Below are 19,206 nucleotides of genomic sequence, written 5' to 3'. Positions count from 1 at the left end.
TTTCCCACACTAAACCCCATTTGGTCTGCATGTTGGACCTGATCTCTCAACTTCTTCATTTGGTTTAGTTTTGCTCAATTTCAAAGGCAGAAAAAAGCACTGTTAAAAGCTCTGTACACCTCCAAGGAATGTAACATAAATTCCACACTTATATGGCAGTTCAGAGCATTATAATTATTTACAGTTCTGAGTCTCATCCTCCCTCTGCTACCTAACTAGATTTGCTTGTGAATCTGTTCCTCCATTGGGCAAAAGTCATGGGAAGAATTACAAGGAGGAGATACTTTTCATTCTAGCCACTAAAGAAAGAACAGTGCTCATCCTCTTGTTAGGAAAGTCTTCAACTTCCAGGATCCCTGCAGCTATGTGAAACCTGGGTACAAGAAACGTGAGCCATATTTTTGGATGTCCTTTGTCTCTGCTAGCTCTCAGACCATGTGTCTTCAGATAGATTTCTCTAAGTGCTTAATCCACTGCTGAACTCCTCGAGTGTGGAAGGGTCAACTCACTCCCCCCAAGCTTGCCTGAGCTCCTCTACAGCCACAGAATTGCTCTTTCAGATAATGTGCATGTGGCAAGCTGTTTACCATGCTGTTGAAAAAGACTTGCATTCCTCCCTTGATTTAACTCTACATCATAATTTGACTGTTGGATTACAAATCTTTCAGGGCTAGGACCTGCCTTTTGATTTCCTTGTAAAATGCCCTGAACACTTGTGATGAAGTCAAGCAAATGGCAAAGACTGGTAATTAATAGCCTGAGCAATTGCTTTTGGAAATCAAAATTCAAGGGAATTCAAGTAGAATTCCACTAGAGGATTGTCACCTGTTGCAGTACAGTTCAAAGCTGATGCAGAGGGTAGGAAATCTAGTGAAAACGTAAGACTACTAGAGTACTTGAATATGTCATTAATAGGGAGTTTGTGCAATTACACTCCTCCTCTTACCAGCAGTTTACATTTTTCCAGCTTAGTAGCACAGTACGCAATTCCCAGTACATACACCAATGCCATCTGAAAGGTCTGCTGTCCCCAAAATCTTCTCTGTCATTCTGTCAAAAGTTGCTGCCCGCATGGCAGGCAATGTGTTAGTTCCACTGATGCCACTGTGCACAACCCAATATATTAACTTTAGGCACCACTAATTTTAGTTTAGGTTAAAATACTGAGCAGTGCACTGCTACTGAAGAGTGGGTACATCTCCTGCTCTGTCACTTCTGCAGGAGCAATAACCTTCAAAAAAGGGGCAGGACAGCCAGCTGGGGCAGCTAGGATTTAGCTGCCATAGCAAAATCTGACAGGGATCACAAACCAGAGCCCTCAATTTCATCTACTTTATTCACTCATGCAGTATTAACTCATTCCTATCATCTTTTAGTGCTTTGGCTAACATATGTGGATATCATATTGCCTATTCCTTAGCAAAGCTTGCTTCAGACGGCAGTTGGAGAGAATTCAGAGAAAAGCAACAAAATGAGCTTGTCACTAACTCTTCTGGTAATGACATGCCCAGGAACTGGGCACAATTAGACCAGGATCTTGTAGAGAGGTACCACTGCCTCCCTGCTCCACATGCATGAGTAAATCACATTTCCTTAAGTAAACGCAAATACACAGTAGAAAACTGAAGCTCTCCCCCAACGTATCCTTTCTGCTTGTTCAGTTTCTGAACTCTTAAGTTTTATTTCTTCTTGGAATGCCACTGCTAATGTAAAGGAAATTAAACATCAACATTTCTTTCAGCACTTTTTAATCATGTGCTTTGTGGCTAGAACTTATGCTGTTAGTAAGTGCATGTTAAATCTTGAGAAGATTACAGTGCAGCTCTGGGATTTCAAGAAACTAAAAGAAAATAACCAGTCATTGTCCCACTATTGTTTTACAGCTACCTACAGTGTTAGGGAACAGAAAATTAATACTGATTAATGTGTTTCTGTGATTTATTCTCAACGCAAGAATGAGCTAACAATTTGAAATCTAAATTAAATTTGATAGAAATTAAATTTATTCCATCCAAATTTATATCTAAAGATGGAGAAAGTCATCTGTTAGAAAGAAATGAAGCAAAACACAATCTCTCTAAAGCCCTCTCATTCCTAGCCTTACAAACCTAATGCAGATTGCTGCCCTGAGTGAGCCCACCTCCCTTGGAAACCTTCTAACAGGTCAACAATTTTAATGCGTTTTGCCCTTGTTTAAATTTAAAACTGTGCAGACAGTAACCCAGCTCTAAGGGGAAGTTGTAGTCCTAGAGGAAATAGGTGTAAAGACATCTTGAGGAGAACAACTGCCTATACCAGAAAAGGTAGCAATAGTCTATAAACTATTTGTCCTTTGATCTAACATTGACCAGAAGTCTGGGCACTTCTCAGAGTGCATGTTATTCAGAGGCCTTTTGCTATTTTCAGTCTTTGAAGCAAGGTATCCAATAAGCTCTAGCCAACTGTGAATTTAAAATTACTTCCTCAGCCCAATGTGACTGCTGTCTGGACACATGAGTTTGTGCCTTGATAGTTTACTCTGCTGCTTGCACTGCTATTCATTATGAGCCAATCAGTCTTCCTCTTATTCTCTCACAGACTCTGAAATTATGAGTTTGATTTCTGCTCAGACATCAGCTAGCAATTTAACAAAGTGGGAAAACACCATGGACTTACAAAGTCAGCAAAAATCATTACCTAGCAGAATGCATTCACCTTCTTTTACATCGCTCTTACTGAAGTACACATCTTGAGACATGTTAGCAGAAATGTTTTACAATAGGATGTGCTATCCTATAAAGATTWTCATCTACTTTATATACATGGCACAGCAACAATGGTGGGAACCTGCAACATGCAGGACAACATCTGAACTGAAATAAACAGTGACAAAAAAAGTTTTGCTTCTTATATCTCAGATGTAAATCAGTAGAAAAACAAAGATGCAAATGCAAATGGTGAAGTAAGTTCAGATCTGATATTTAGTGGATGCAAAACCCACCACAAGGGATTCTTACATAATCAGAAGCAAGAAGAAAGGTGAAAAGCAACTAACAAGAGAAGTTGTACATGGGTCTGGAAGACTAATTAATTTTAAGACAATATCTTATCCGGTTTTCTTGCTAAGCTCTCCCACCCTTACGGCACAAAGTTATTATTTTTTCACATGCTTTACTGTAAAAATATTTAGTGCAAATAACACTGCTTTCTCACAAACACCTACTTTTTGATCAATTTACAACTGAGGTGCAATTTCTATCAGTATTGAAACCAACTCCTCACATTCTACTAGTGAATATTTTTCTGGCTGTGARTGGCTATGACAGCACTAGCATCTTATTGATTACAATGTATGAATATATACCATACTAGTGCTAAAGTCCATTATCACGGGACTTATTCCAAGTTTCTTTGTATATGTGCTTGTTCTCATCAGTTACAATTTCAGTGTCAGCACCAAATGCCAGCTGTCTGACTCTCAACCTTTCCGTCACAGGATTCCTTTAATATAGACTTCCATGCAGCACTACAGGAAAGGACGGGTAATCCTCCCAACACTTAATACTAATGCCCCTACATGACATGCATCACAAGACAAATAGGCCACCTCTGTTTCAAGACCTGGTGGAAGGCATGGTTTACATTTCCATTTCAGGACGTAAGTTACTAAACCTAGCAACATTTAACATAATGGTAAAATTCCTAATGGCCCCTGGGAAACTAACACTGCTACACTCCTAACATTGGCCTCCAAGAAGAGCCCCAAAACAGAGGAGCTCAAGGCTAGCTGGTTAGTTTTACTGAGTTTAGCTCCTGGAGACCAAAACCTGGCCCAGGAGCAGTGGAGCTGGCAGAGCTGTGCCCGCCACCTCCACAGCTGGGACTGGGGCAGTGGACTGCAGCTGCCCTCTGAGAGACCCCCTCTGAAAGCAGGGTCTTGGCAACAAATACACATTCCCCACACGTCATGCCTGAGCTCTCAGTGAGGTCAGGGCGATCTTCACTTAAAATCTTCATCTAGGCCAGAGTGCCCCTCTGCTCTACAGCTTGACACACGTGTACTAAAAAACATCCTGCAGGTTTGCTAGGTGAATTCAGTGTTCCTCTGTCTTCCATAAAAGGTGATCAGCTCCCAACTGTAACACAGAAGCCTAAACATCCTCTGAAAGTGTATTTTTCTTTCCACTGCAACTAACATATACTGCCTTCCCACTTCACTATGCACAGCCAAAATACGTTATTGATTCATTATGAGTCTGAATCAACATACCTTTGCCTAGCTAATTTCTGCAGAATAAATAATCCAAGAAGTAGGGTTCAAAGAGCATGGAAGATATTTACTTTCAAGCATAAGGTCATAAACAAGCTTTATGCCATCTATAACACCTTATTTCCTCATTCATAGCTGAATCCTTCCTCATGAGAAAATTTAGAGGGGACTTTTCTACCATATTTGTGGTGAAACCACAATAAATGCAACAGGATATTCCACTCAAAGGAGAGATCCAAGGGGGAATGGTATAAATTGCCAGCAAAAGCAGAACTATTTCAGGGTGGTCTACTTAAAACTAACTTCTCTGTTGATTACTTTGCTCATGGCTGGCCAAGATTTTTTTAAGAAGTACCTAAAGTTACCTTGAAAGGTCATATTTAGGAACAGGAATAAATGGCCCAAATTACATAAAGTCTGTGCTCCAACAGCTCAGCTAGCAGGTTAATTATGAAGGAAGCAGGCTACTTATTCATCTTTTGAAACACTTTCAAAATCTTGACTTTTGATTTTCAACCAACTGCTATGTAACCTCTGTGTAATCAACAGTTCTTTAGCTATTCCCTCAAGAACAGGAATAAAACACTACATGCAAGATTGTAAAAGGCATAACAGCCAACAGAGAAATGAAGCTATTTTCCCCAGAATGGCCAATCCAAAAGCAAGTTGCCAAGATTCCCACTTTTTAAATACCTGCCTGCCAAGATAGGAGGGCCTGTTTCAACCCTTAAAAAATTCTTGTGTGGAGGACATTAGCTTTACTTTGTGCTATCATGTTGTTGAGGRACCTTGCCAGGAAGCAAGTGCATGGAATTAGATATAGCAAAGGAGAGACCGAAGGAGCTGAAACACAAGTGGTGGAATCACAGTGGGGTAGCACTGAAGAAGCTGGCACAGAACCAGAGAGCTGTTTGTGGTAATAGAGGAGAGAATTACTACAAACCCTCATCCTCATTCCACGAGAGCAGTTGGTAGCTGTTAACTACATGCAGACTATAAAAGGAGAATGAGAACTGGCCACCTTCAGCCATAAGAAGAATGAATAAAATGCATTAGGTCTCCTGCATATGAAGAATCAGAAACCTATACAAATAAACTATTTCTGCAAAAGGCACAGTGCCAGCAGCAACAGTCTGAACTGCTAGTCTGCTCTGACAGCAATGAGAAATGGCAGCTACTCAAAAGACATCACCTTAAAATAATAACAGCAAAAAAGCATCTCAAATCTGCATATGGAGCTCACTGTCTGGCTTTTTTAGGAACAGAAGTACTTTGGCCATAGATAGATTAGTTTCTGGTTTTGGTTTTTGAGTAACTGAAGGAATCATGCAGTGATTTAAGAGCAGAGAGTGGATCATCCACCCATACACGGYTTGGCTGCGTTAGCCTAGCTTACTGCTCTTATTTCATCTCTCTTGATTTTAAAAAGACTAATTGTCGACACAGCAGGGCACATGCAGAAAACCAGAGGGTCAAATTCTTCAATTCTTATGCTAGGATAAGTTTGCAGTCACTCACTTGGGTGAATGGTCAGTATAAAACTGATATAAAACAAGGATCTGACCCCAGACTGGAGATTCTCAAGGCAATTAAAGGGATATAGAAGCAGGGCTTCCATTAATTCTAACAGCATTTGTAAGGTCAGATTCCCCCCTTTCCTGTGAAAATGTGTATATCTACATCTGTATATGGAAAATAAAGAAGAGAGCTCCTATAAATTCACACACGCTGAGCCGAATTTTGTGGTGGGGTGCAGTTAAAGTAAACAATGGAGAACAGGTGAGCAGGGAAGAATGGATTTGACCAAAGCCTCCAATTAACTGTTCTAATTCCTTCCTTCCTCTTACATTTGATTTCATTCCTCCAATCAGTCTATATATTTTTCTTCTGCAAGCTAATCACTAGGGAAAGACATACTTTTTAGAAATGTTAAAGTATTGCTGGCATTCTCCTACCACACAAAGGAGAAGTGTCCAAACTCAGCTCCAATAAGCTCCTGATTGCTCTAAGCACTGAAAACACCTGGATTTGCACATTAAAGTGGTTTCCATTTCTCCCGTGCTAGCTTCAAAATTAATTTCACACAAAAAGCTTCATTAAAAAGTGGACCTATTTGCAGGAAGAGCAGTGCTGGCATCAACCACTATCTTTAGTATCTTTCTCATTCTGTGACTCAATCAAGATTCTTGTTCAGCTGAGTATGTCACCCATTTTGATACTCCTAGGAGCACTGTTAATCCTCCTTCCAAAGGAGGGCATACATTTAAGATTATCTTTTGTAAGAATTCACTGTGAAATGCTCACAAGCAGCCAAGGGACTTTTCAGGCTTGACATTTGCAGATCAAATATCCTATGATTTGTTTGGTGAGACTGTTCTGAATGTTGTCCTGTCATTTACGGATCAAATCAAAACATTTCATCATAACCTCTCACGTGCAAAGCTCCCGCCACTTCCTCCTTCAAATCCCTCCTTAAATGCATTTCCTTTGAAAGCCTTCCAATGTTCCTCTGTTCACCAATAACATCTGCACCCACTTTATGCTAAAGCAATATCAATGACTTGTGCCTAAACTAGATTTTGTGCTCCCTGTAGCAGGACCTAGTCTTCCATCTGTTTGCAAAGCACATATGTGTCTTAAGATCATCCCTTTCCCCCGAAAAGCAGCCAGAAACTGATACAATTCAGGATCAAGTTTTGATGGCAGGACCTCCTTATCCTTTCAGTGTAAATTTACCCCCCTGTCTTCTCCCTGCAAAGTACCACAGAATTACAATTGGCTTACTGGCAAAGCTGACCTGGAATCATGCTGTAACATCTGATTACAGCTGACCCATGCAAAAATATCAAATGTACCATGCAATGCACATGCCCCCTTCTCCATATCAATTTCCATCTTCCTTGGACCGTCAGACCCCCCACTCCCCACATACACTCCTACCTCTCATGCCGCTGTTGTTGCCGTAGGCTAATGCCTTGCACCCATTGCTTCTGCCACCAGACGATAGCTGCCATGCCTGCCTTCAGCAGCCCAGTGGCCAACAAGTGCGACCTGGTGGCAAAAGCGGCGGCAGCAGCAGCAATGGCAGCTGAAGAGCAGTAGAGGCCGTGACCGAGGAAGATGTTTTCCCTAAAATGGGAAATAAGAAAATGTAAGGTTGCTTTAGGTGCACAGTATGGTATATCCATGGGAAGGGGGAGGGTGTCCATAAATGTGCAGGGACTTGAGTTTGACTAGGAATCGAGCTACTTATTTTTATAGTGTTCTGGACATTAAAGTCTATGTATTTAGGTACCCAAATGGCCTATTTTTCAGTAAGGCTGAGAACTGCATTTACTAAATATGGAAATAGGGTATCTAAAAATAACCACACAACTATGGATATGTTAGCCTTATTCTATAAAATGGGGGCAAGAGAACTACAGCAACTTGTACGTCCAAAATATTTCCAGCAACTATCCCTTTTCCCACCCACACCCAGAAGTACCCTGAACAAAACAAAACAAAACAAAACAAAACAAAACAAAACAAAAAAGCTTTCAAAAAAATCTCAGAGTTGAGTGAACATGTCAAGAAAGGCACTCAGAAAAGATTGCTTGTGTTAAGTGGGCTCCCCACGATTTATGTTGCCAAAGGACAATAAAAATCCTACATTGTTTTACTAACTTTCACATTCTTCATTTTATGGCAGAAATCATAACAAGACAGCAGAAGACAATAATATCTAATGGCAGCTGAACAATCCAAGCACTCAGGGAATCTGGAATCACTGCAGAGAGTGATAAAGCTACAAAGCATCTGGAGTTTTGCTACAGCGACAAGCAAATATAAACACATAAATGGAGTTTGCAGTTAATCTTTATATTTTTGGAAGTCCTTCAATACAGCTCCAGAAGAAGTTTTTCCAACACCTTAGTTTCAAACTGGAATCACCATTAAACCTATCAGATTTCTGTCCAGACATAGAAAATATCATTATTTGAATTCCCAGGAGCATTTCTAATTTCTCTGTTTAATTACATGCCTGGATTTTAATTTCAGTTTATCCTGGAAGCTTTATCAATATATGTTTAAGTCATATTATTGAGCAGGCTAAACCTTTCCACATACAGAAACACAGATCTTTTTGTTACCACAATCCCAGCAGTCAATATTCTAGATCAGAGAAGCAAATTCCTGGTTTAGTAATTTATATAAAACKAAAAGGCACTGCCTTTTTTATAGTGCTAAAGCAGTCCTCCCAAATTACTGAAAACTGTGAGTTACTGTTTCATTCAACATAACAGTCTTGTACATATTTCTTTCTCAAGTTTCTTCTCTAAATGCCTACAAAAAATGTGCCATGGTTCAGTGCGTTTTGAAGTATTTCTTCCTTTTTTCCCTCTACTAGTGTTCAGTGTATTATTCCATGTACAGCAGCATCTCCTAGTGGCCATATTGCCTCTTCTAGTGGGAAATGAAGTGAACGCAGCTTCCCTACAAGCGATAGAATTTTTGTTTTCTGTCGTTCCATTACATTTCCATTTGTTTGTGGAATAAAGAAGGAATCCGATAGRATCAGACATTGGTCCTAATGATAAACAGCAGTATTTACCTTTGTTGAAGTGAGTGCTGTCACTTGAGGTACAAGGCTCTGGCAGTGTGAGGTTCACTGGGCATCTGGGACTGGCCATAATCCTTCCTACCAGCTGCAGAGAGGCAGGTTGAGGTTACTCAAATGACCCTTTCCAAGGCTCCTTTGTGGGAAGGGTTTCTCCATGTCCCAAATCAGGTATCAGGTCTAATTTTGCTCTAATTTATACCAGTGGAATGCTACTGACTTCCTGATTTATATCAGCATAAATGAAAAAAAAGTATTTTCTTACTTTATAAGCAGTTCAGAATGAAGAACCTATTCTCTGCTTTACCTGGAAAAAAATGCATGCATGAAATTACAGAAATACTGTGGATAACTTCTAGATAGCCAGCAATTTGCAAAGAAATTTGAGAATATTTCAATACCTTCTTTAGAAAAGCCAGAGAGACCCACAGCATTTCAGCACACTAAATGCAGCAGAGACTATAGACACTGTAACATTTCAGCCCTAATCTTTAGTTAGCAGGCTGCAGTTAGGTTCCTCAGTGTGACCATAACGAAGTACAGTGTTTTCACTACTCACAGAATGGGCTTAATCCTCCGAGCTGTTGAACACCCACTGAATTCCCTTAGGCCAATGCCAGCTCTGGGCACAGCACAAAAGGCCCATATTCAAGAGACTATCACTATTTAAGGCAGCTTAAGCACCCACTTAGCTCCTCTTGAAGTCAAAAATAAGTGTCAGGCATACGTTTTGGCATTTTCCTGAATCAAGTCAGGTCCATCATTTTGAAAAAAACTTGCCTACTGAATTCATTCCTAATACTGGTCATTATATCCATGCTTGCATTGCCCCAATCCATAACTGTTTGGAGCTCCATTATTGTTTTCTCTACAGCCTGCTGAAAAACTTTAAAACAGACCAARTATTCAATTTGCAGTGGTAAAAACGTAACAAAGAAGTAATATCTAACTTGTTCAGCAATCTGATCTCATATGGTTTCCTGTCCTCTGCACAGATAAAGAGGAGCACTTAGCTTTTTTGGTTTGTATGGGTTTAGATCTCTGCTCCACTAGAATTTCTCTGGCAAGGGTAATATCATACGACAGTAACAAAAACAGTATTATTTATTTATTGAGCGCTCTCTGTGTGATTGACATTTACAATACACCGAGGGAGACACAGACCCTCAAGGGGCTTGCAGCCTGGAAAAACAACACAGTTTAGAGTCATTGGCCAGACAATAAGAGCCAAATATGTGAACCTCAAACAATTCACCATTTACATTTAGATGTTGGTTTTTAGCCAGATTCATATAGAAGGGCTTAGCAGATAGACAGTATTTTTGGGAAAAATGAAGATAGAGTGGTTCCACTGCTAGGCAGAAAAGGGAGAGAAAATGCTGTTTTCAGTGCACTAGAGCATTGAAAAGCACTTAAAATTGGTGCTCCTAAACAGGTAGAATTCAGAAAATTCATTAAAATGACTGTATACCTCTTCAGTCAGAAGGGAAAATTAGAGGTGTGTTAGAGTTTATGTGGTCCTGAAGCCCAGGACCAGCAGCTTTCTCCTCTTTTCCCATTCCACTCCTCTCCCCCGCAAAAACCCTCTCCTATCCTATACTGAATGAGACTGAGCAGTATAAGCTGACTATACTGTCCTTGCATCACCTGGAATTCCCTCAGGCAGGAGCATCCCATGCTGGATTTCTAAACTGACTCTGCTTTTTCCATCAAGGAAGCCCAAAGAAGATACTGTAGCCCAAAGGGAACAGGTTTATCTTTGACTGAGTGTTTTATGAAGTAGGAGGAAGCCACTGCAGAGATTGCAGTGCTTCTGCAATCAGTCTTCTCTAAACTACTGTACAGTCTGTTAAACTAGGCCAGTAAAGGCATCTATCTACTATTAGTAACTAGTACCACTGGTGAGGCTGCTTCAGTACATACATTACTTCAAATATGGCACATGCTATTGATTCTGCTGTTATTTCATTTCCATGTAATGCTGGCATATTGCCCACTGCTTCTGACATGCCGTAAACTAATGGAAAAATACAAAATGAAAAATTCCAGTAAATCACACATTCATTTCTTAAATTCAAAAATTAAATTATGAACTTTTAAAAAATTAACAATTTATTTWAAAAAATGTAATATTATTGCCTGCCATTTGTCGAAAAACAGTGCTTTTTCTAACTGAAATGCATAAGCACTACTGACACATTAAATGTGAATCCTAGGGATGGATTCATGTCTTAAGTTAGCAGAATGGTTCTAAGCTATGGCTCCTGTAGGTGTGAAATGTGTATGTCTGCTGCTCTTCTTCTTCAGGGAGCAATTTATCTGTGTTCCCCTCTGTGTCTGACCAACTGTCTATGGATTTGTTTACTCAAGAAGGAATAGTAAAATAAAATCTTTGAGCATAGGCTTCTTAGCTGCCCCCAGGTTTCTAAGGAGATAGGAAAAGAGGTCCCTCATATCTCTCCTTTCTCCACTATGCACCTACACAAATGTTTTGGTTCTGCAACACAACCCAGCCATATATAAAAGCAAACACACTGTGCAACAAGACCAACAGAAGCTATCACAGCTATGGGAGGTAACAGCATGAAACTTTGTCCATGGAAGCAAAGTTTAACCCCAGTTGCCCTGTTCAAGTCTAGCCTAGAGCTGGAAAGCAAACAGCCACGTGCTGCTGTGTTGCTGCTTCTTGAACAACTGCAGACTCTCAGTGGTGAATGAGCACTCCCAGTTTCAGAGGCCTCAGATCACATGGAGTTAATTTATCTCATATAAATGTAATCCCCACTCTTATAAAAAATTAAGCTGGAGGAATGGTGCCTGCGCAGCTGATTTTTCTGTCAGTATTTTGCCCTCAGAAAGTACACAGGAACACACTTGAACATATGCTTAACATCCTTTATCTAGAAGGCATTTAAACACCTGATTAACTTTGGGCATGTGTGGCTGAAGCAGAATACTTTCTTAACAATAATATTAGAACAAGAAAATGGCTGGTTTGATCTTCTGGTCAAGATGAAAGATAACTAGATTGTTTGAGTCAGCCTGATATGAAAACGAAAGGCTTCTTGGCATCAAGAGAAAAAAGGGGGATGAAGGAGCTAAATTCAAATGAATCAGTTACATTTCAGGTCCTGCCAGTCCTTTCCTCACCTTTCTTATTTTACATTCTACAACTGTCAAAAATGCTAAATAAAATACTTTTGAAACTGAAAATATTGACTCAAATCTGCAAATGGTGTCAATCCATAGCTGCTTTCTTTTCACGTAATAAATAATTTGTCAGCAAATGTTCATCTACTTCTAGAATTGTTCCTGAATTGGTATCTCAATTACAACTAAAGTGATTACACAGAGGTCAAAGGAGCTCCATGAAAATATCTGAGGGTAGAACTTAGCTTATAGGAGAAGACAAGCATGTGGGCTTGTAGCTCTGTACTAAGGCTTTTTAAAAACCTGTTTGCTATGGGAAAAATTTTGCCTGACTCTTATGCACTATACAAGTGATTATGTGTGGAAATAAGGAAACTCTGGTCCTGGCATACCCCTTGCAAGAGACCCAGCTCCAACAGCCAGTGAAGCGGAGGTAGTTCTCCAGCTGATTCTCAGAGCAACTTCACYCAAGAAGTAAACAGGCAGCGCAGAGGGAGAGAAAAGCCGGAGGGGCCTCTCACTGTAGGCTACGAAGTGGCAGTGTCTGGCTGTCCTAACTAAGCATCTACAGTAAAATAGTTGACCTTGCAAATAAAATAATGCCACAGATTATGCTGCTGGTTCTTTCGTGAACAAAACACTTCTCCTTTGTCCTTGCAGGTGTGATCTGCTTCTGCACTATTTCCAGTGCAAGTTGAAACCATGTATCACAAGCTGATCTTATAAGATAGCAAAGATCTATTTTCACTTCTTCTTAAAGCAAAAGCATCAAATGAAAAATAAGTTGATCTTTATGTATGAAAACTTACATTTAATGTTAGAAAAATATTTAGAGGTAGGCACTTTACTATTCAAAAGGAATCACTGACTTTTATTTTTATTTTTATTATTTTATGCTGCAGGATACTAAATGTTGTAGTGTTAGTAAACAACATGCTTCATAGAGGTGCTGAATACACTGCTTCCTGTTCATGTGAATTAGAAATTACAGTGCCACCACTTATTTCAACAGAAGTCAGTGGTGTAAAAATAAACAGCTAATTCACACACTACAAAAATAAAATTAAATTAGGAGAAAACTGCTGGGAAGAAGCTACAGATAGGTAAAAAGGTCACAGCTAAAAAAAAATCAAAGTAAGATTGAGGCTGGTAAGGCTGTCAGAACAACTATACACAAATTAGTTTTCTTTTTTTAATTTGCAGTTTACACGTCTGAAAAGCTTTGAAATAAATTGTCCTTCTCTGTTAATGCTACCACTTAGTTTTTGCTCTGAAATGAAAACTGAATATTATTGCTTCTTTTTTTTCATGTATACGATGTTATATAGATCATCTTCCATTCTTGCAGTCTGTGAGCTTCTATTAAATAAATTTATTTATTCTTCCACACAGTGAAAAGTACTTTACTCTCCAGGTTCCCTTGGTTGAAAACAATGCACTGCTACTCAGTGAAAAATCTGACCTTAAATAAATAGTACTTGATGGAATAAAACTATGACTGTATGGCCGTAAAGGGAGAATGTGTCACATTGTATTATGCCTTTGAGTGAAGTTGCTTCTTCCCTGCACGGAGTTTCATGTGCCTATTCCATAGCCAGTCTCACAGAAGTAGACAAGGCACTCAGTGCAGAATCAGGCCCTGGTCAACCAGATTCGCTAATATTTAATCGGCATCTCAAGCTTCCCCAATATTGCCAAAACATCCTGTGAGAGGAATTTTTCAATTAGTTTCAGAGGGCAGTGGTCTCTTCAGATAAGGATAGAGGCAATTTCAGCTTCTTAAATTGTTTCAGATGTACACAGAAAACAGTTTCTAAAGTGCTACTACAAAATCCTTGACGTTTACAGTACCTACTAAGCTGCTAATCCACAGCATGGTACTTTTAAGCTTCAACTGTGCTTCAATGGTTTAATTACCTTATATTTTAGTTTTAGATGGTTTGGTCTACTGTCCACATGAGCCTACCTTATTGCCCTCATTCACATGACAAACCCTTTGAAGCCAAGGGTGTTACCATGTGACTGAGCTCCTCAGGACCTACGGTGTGCATAAATAACACAGCCAGAGCGATGGTATAATGTAGGGGACGGACCGTGTGTTTTGTTTCTGCAGGACTCTCAATGTGAAGATACAGTGGGGATCAGTGACTTAAACATCCTGAAAAACAGAAATACTATTTTAGACACAGGTTCACGTGTTTGCACCACACTGCTCTTTCAGAAGTAACATCAAGGTCAGCTTTTGGGGCAAGCAGCACATCTGGAGCCCCAATATAGAGAAAGGAGCACCAATAGGTTAGATGAGTCATTGTTCCATCTTAATGGAAAACCTATAAAATATCAAACTGCCAGAGAGTAGTAGACCTTTCAAGGCTTTCTTAGTTTTACAGGTCTTATTAGAATTACCAGAAAGACATAAAACTTTAACAGCTGAAAACTGAAAAGGTTTCATGAGCTTAAGCTCAGCCCATTTGGATCATGGCATAGTTACACTTCCACAGGTGGGATGCGGCACATTAGCTGCAAAAATTCCCCAGCCTCTCTCACTTCTGTTTAGCTGTCCTCTAAGGTCACACAAAAGCTTGTGTCCAGAATTTCCCTTTGTACAAAATTTCATGAAAATATTCAGATCTCTGAATATAGCTGACTTGCAGATTCTCCCTTAACCATAGTTTGCTTGGTGATTTTTAAGTACTAATGCTGTAGTCTGAAATATGTAGCTGATGAAACCACCCAAGAGTATTACAAATATAGATATAGATATTTATGTTTATCTACACTGAATCCTCAAGGGGCTTACCAGGCATAATTGCCCATCAGCAGTATCTATTTAAGAAAGAATTTATTTTGTTTTTCCTGATTTGAAGAGATATAACAGAAATTGTAGACTGTAAACACAGAAGAGACTTATTCTTAGGTTATAAGATGGGACAACCGCTCTGACTCTTAGTCTAAGACACAGAGGCCATAATGTTTATCTATATCCAACATCTATCAGTTATAGCAGTTTGCAGAGCTCATAGCCTAGGTCCAGGCAAGAGCTGAATCATTCTCCTATGTCATTTATAGTGATCCTAGGTTGATGACAGTTAGACTGCCGTTGACGCTAAGGTAGTCAAAGATGGCTGAAGCACTACCATCAAGCTGTTAATGGTAGTGACAGTCCCCTTATCCTATAGTCTGCATAGGGACTGATATAGACATTGTCTGTATAGAATGTACGTGCATAAGGTTTTCCTCACAGCTGGTGAAACCACAGTCAGGCAGATTCTGCTGCTTTCTGTGCCTTTTCCATTACAGGTATAAATACCCCAGAAAAAAGATCAAAATTGAGCACAATTCCATCTGGTATACCCAACCTGAATACATGTTGCATGCTTTGGGAAGACAGACAGAAACCCTGCTCATTGCCAAGACAAAGAATTCCTCTGGAGTCCCTGAGTAATCTCAGAGGTGCAAGTGGCCAGGTAACCATACTCCCTCTGTGCTTGTAAGCCATGCTCAGTGACAAATCTAGGCAGAAGAAGCATAAACTGCTGAAGAAAGAAGCTCTGGGAAGTAAAGAGGCAGCTACAGATTATAAGAGTTTTTTTTTCTTGCATGCCATCAGCCAAAGAAAGGATGAGTGGCATTACCTGAATAATAAAGGAAATAAACAAAACGAAAAGGAAATCCGTGCATGTGTAGGAAAGATGCGCTGCATCTCAGCCCAATTATCTTTTTGTGTTAGGTATTACATCTGTGAAAGATTTTTTTTTTAAATGGAGCATGATCACCCTAGGGTCTCTTACACTAATTAGCCAGCTACAAATGAAGTACAGCACAGACCTCACCCAGTGGATCCAGCGATTTCTCCTTCAGTCAAATGCAGCAGTCGCCCAAGCAGAGGCATCCTGTATGGTGACATCAAGGTTCTTGATTTGCCTTCCTCATTCTGGAAAACAATTGTGGTACAGTGATTACAGGCAACATACTGAAATASAATGATGGGAATATAATTCAGGACTTCTGTGAAAACATGAAGCTTTATTACTTTGCACTAAAGTAGCCCATCTTCTCTAAAAAAAGCAGTAGAATAATTAGAAATCTATTACTGAACTAAGGTGACCCTCAGCAATATTTTGTTGAGGTAGATTATAAAAGCACCTAATTTTGGCATTCTCCTTCTGAATGAGTACGTGGCAAATCTGAAGGCTTAGTTATGTTAAAGCTCAGAATTATTTCTAACTCAGGTTAAACAGATTTTGTTCCCAGGTTTTCTTCCTTGTGAAATCAGAGGGATGAGTTTTTATCTCATATCAGCAGTAGGAAGTAACAAACACAAGATTAATTAAAGAAAGTGCTAAAAATTAACTTGTGCTCTCTAGGTTTGGACATTTAATGCCCCTTTTATCAGGTTACAGGTAATGAGATTCACTTTTCTATTTCACTTCCCCAAACCCAAGTCAGAGTGACCTTTTGGTGTCACTGCAAAACTTCCTCTACCAAAGGTCAAAATAACATTCTTCGTAATTAAAACTCACCAGCTGGCAAATAGAATATAGAATTCCTTCTCATCTGTGACATGGAATGTACTGATAACAACAGAATTACTCAGGGCAATTAGTAAAATAGTTTATGTCTGCAGAATCAAGTCCTAGACATAGCATTTTGCAGATTGGCACATAATGATTGATTCATATCTGTTATTTTAAAACAATTATCTGACAGAAAAAAGGATAAAATAGTTCTGTGTACAGTCATACGCACATCTAGGGAACTTCAAAGCTATACAAGGGAATCTGAACCATGCATATCAGGGAATAAACTCACTGAATGGTACAATCTAGATGTTGGGTTTTTCTTAATTTAGCACAAGTGGCCACATGCATTATAGCCTTTTTCCTCATTCCTCAGAACTATGAAGAATTTGTAGCTGCTGGAAGCATGTTACTAGACTTGGTGGAAGAAATGGTCTGGGTGAGCCAGCTCATGGGTTATCTGTTGCATGACAGCGTTAACTGCACACAGATTTAATACTCAGTTCTTGCTAATACATTCAGATTCATTATAAATGAGGAAAACAAAACTAATGGATCTGGYAGATGGTGGATTTCCATTAAGGGTTTGTGTTCTAGCTGCCAACATATCGGGATTTCATAAGAAAGAATGGGTTTAACCACAAGATAATTGTTGTTTGTAGAAAATAATTCATTAAGCTACGTGAAAGGTTTTGTAAAACATTTAAAACAATGGAAAAAATTCCCAGTTGCCTCTTCTTGCTTTTAGCACAATGATATTTTAGAATGTGGAAGTCTTCAAATATATCAAATTAAACTTTATCATCTGTGTGTTTTCTATAGTGTCTCTAATATTTGTCAGTTATGAACTGTGGTTTCACTAAGTTTTTTCTCCTGTCATTTACACTCCCTTAATGCTTGATCTCATATTGAAATACTAATTATAGATACTGCAATAATTTTCACAGATTGTGATGTAGCACATATATTTACGGTCTCATTGTAAAATTAAGGAGTCAGAGAACAATATTTTGGAAAGGAAAAATCTTTCTTAAAATACAGATTCCTACACGGTGTGTGCTGTGCAAAAGGATAACAGCAGTACAATCAAGCACTCATGCACCTTCTAAAACAGAACTGAGAATGAAATGGCAAACCAAACAGTTATCCTTATTTCTGAATTACATTGCTATTGGGTATTTCACACTAATACTTTGGGATGGAGCATGGGTTCTAAAAAAGAAAAAACAAATATTAACAGTGGAATTTGTTAACCTATCACAGCAACATAGGTCCATAAGGGACTTAAAGAGGTCACTCTTGCACCACAGCTGGACGACAATGTGGCACTCAGCGTGTTTGCCTACGCCTTGTTTAGAGTCCTTGAATTATGGAAACATCACGCCATTCCCTTGTCATCTAGTCTTTTACTACCTTAACATAATGGCTTATCTTAATAGCTCACCTGAATTTCTTTGTTTCATTTGGAGCTTATTATTTCTTGCCTTAGCTTACTAGGACATGAAGAACAAATTATTCCTTTCAGAGAAGGGTCCACAGTCCACCAAAGGACCAATGGATGTCTATGCAAGATGCCTCTACATAGTATGATAAGGTGGGCAGGCTGAGAAACCTTCAAATACAGGAAGTTTCTCCTGTGTTTAGACATAGCTTGCATACTTTGAACAAATAACAGGAACAGTTAGAGCTGGACCATATGCTCAGCATAAGGGTAAAGTAATTAACCACATATTGAATGCCAGAGAGATGCATAAACACCAGTAGGAAAATACGTCATACAAACAGGGATAATGCCCAAATATATATAACAAGTGAAGCTGAGTCAGCGTCTTTGGACACGGTCTGGAGGATAGCCGCTGTGACCACCGGTATATATTACTGTGCTTTCTACTTCCGTACAGAATGAATAAAAGAAGCTGAGCAATGAATCTAGTCTTGGATAGAGTCTGAATGAAAAACAGATGATAGGTGGCAGAGGCAGATACACAAACAGTCAAYATGGATATGGTTTAGGGGGTGACTGACTGACTGGAAAGTCAAAATGGAAATGGATTTGGATCCTTTAAGTGTGAACAGCAGCCAGCAGGAGAGGTTCACCAATGCTTTTCTTTGTGGATAGAGAATATGTAGTGTGTATGCTATATAAAGCCTGAAAAGCCTCGCCTTGCCTCGCTCTTCCTTGTCAGGGCCTGCCTGTACACAGAATGTATGGTGCCCACCCCACGGGCAGCYGGAAAACCCTTGCCTTGTGCCACCCTGCCTCGCTAAGGCTTTCCCATCCGGATATAGCTATTTACAGGGGGGAAATCCTTGCTTCACCTTGCACCGCCTGCCTCACCTCACCTTGCCCAGGCTTTCCCACCTGCACAGAGACCACCTATTACCTGTGCATGCTGCAGAATGTATGTATTCCTAAATACAGGCAGATAGTATATGTTATCTGTTGAGCCGGAAAAGCCGCAAGTGGGCAAAGCGACGTGAGGTGAGGCTTTTCTCTCTGCGCTTGAGTATCTGGGGCAACGTGTGCACAGACACACGCCGCACACGCAAACGTTTCCTCGTGGATGTATGCGCCGCGCAGGGCCAGACGGCGCCGCCTGCCTCACCGCGGCTCTTCCGCCGCCCGCGGCACCCGCGGGCCGAGAGGCCTCGGCAGCCCCCGCCTCGCGCTTCCTCGCCTCCCTGCC

Source organism: Apteryx rowi, unplaced genomic scaffold (assembly GCF_003343035.1).
Source record: "Apteryx rowi isolate R43461 unplaced genomic scaffold, aptRow1 scaffold_491, whole genome shotgun sequence".
Lineage (NCBI taxonomy): Eukaryota > Metazoa > Chordata > Aves > Apterygiformes > Apterygidae > Apteryx > Apteryx rowi.
The sequence above is the reverse complement of the archived record's forward strand: the minus strand, read 5'-3'. Positions refer to the sequence as shown.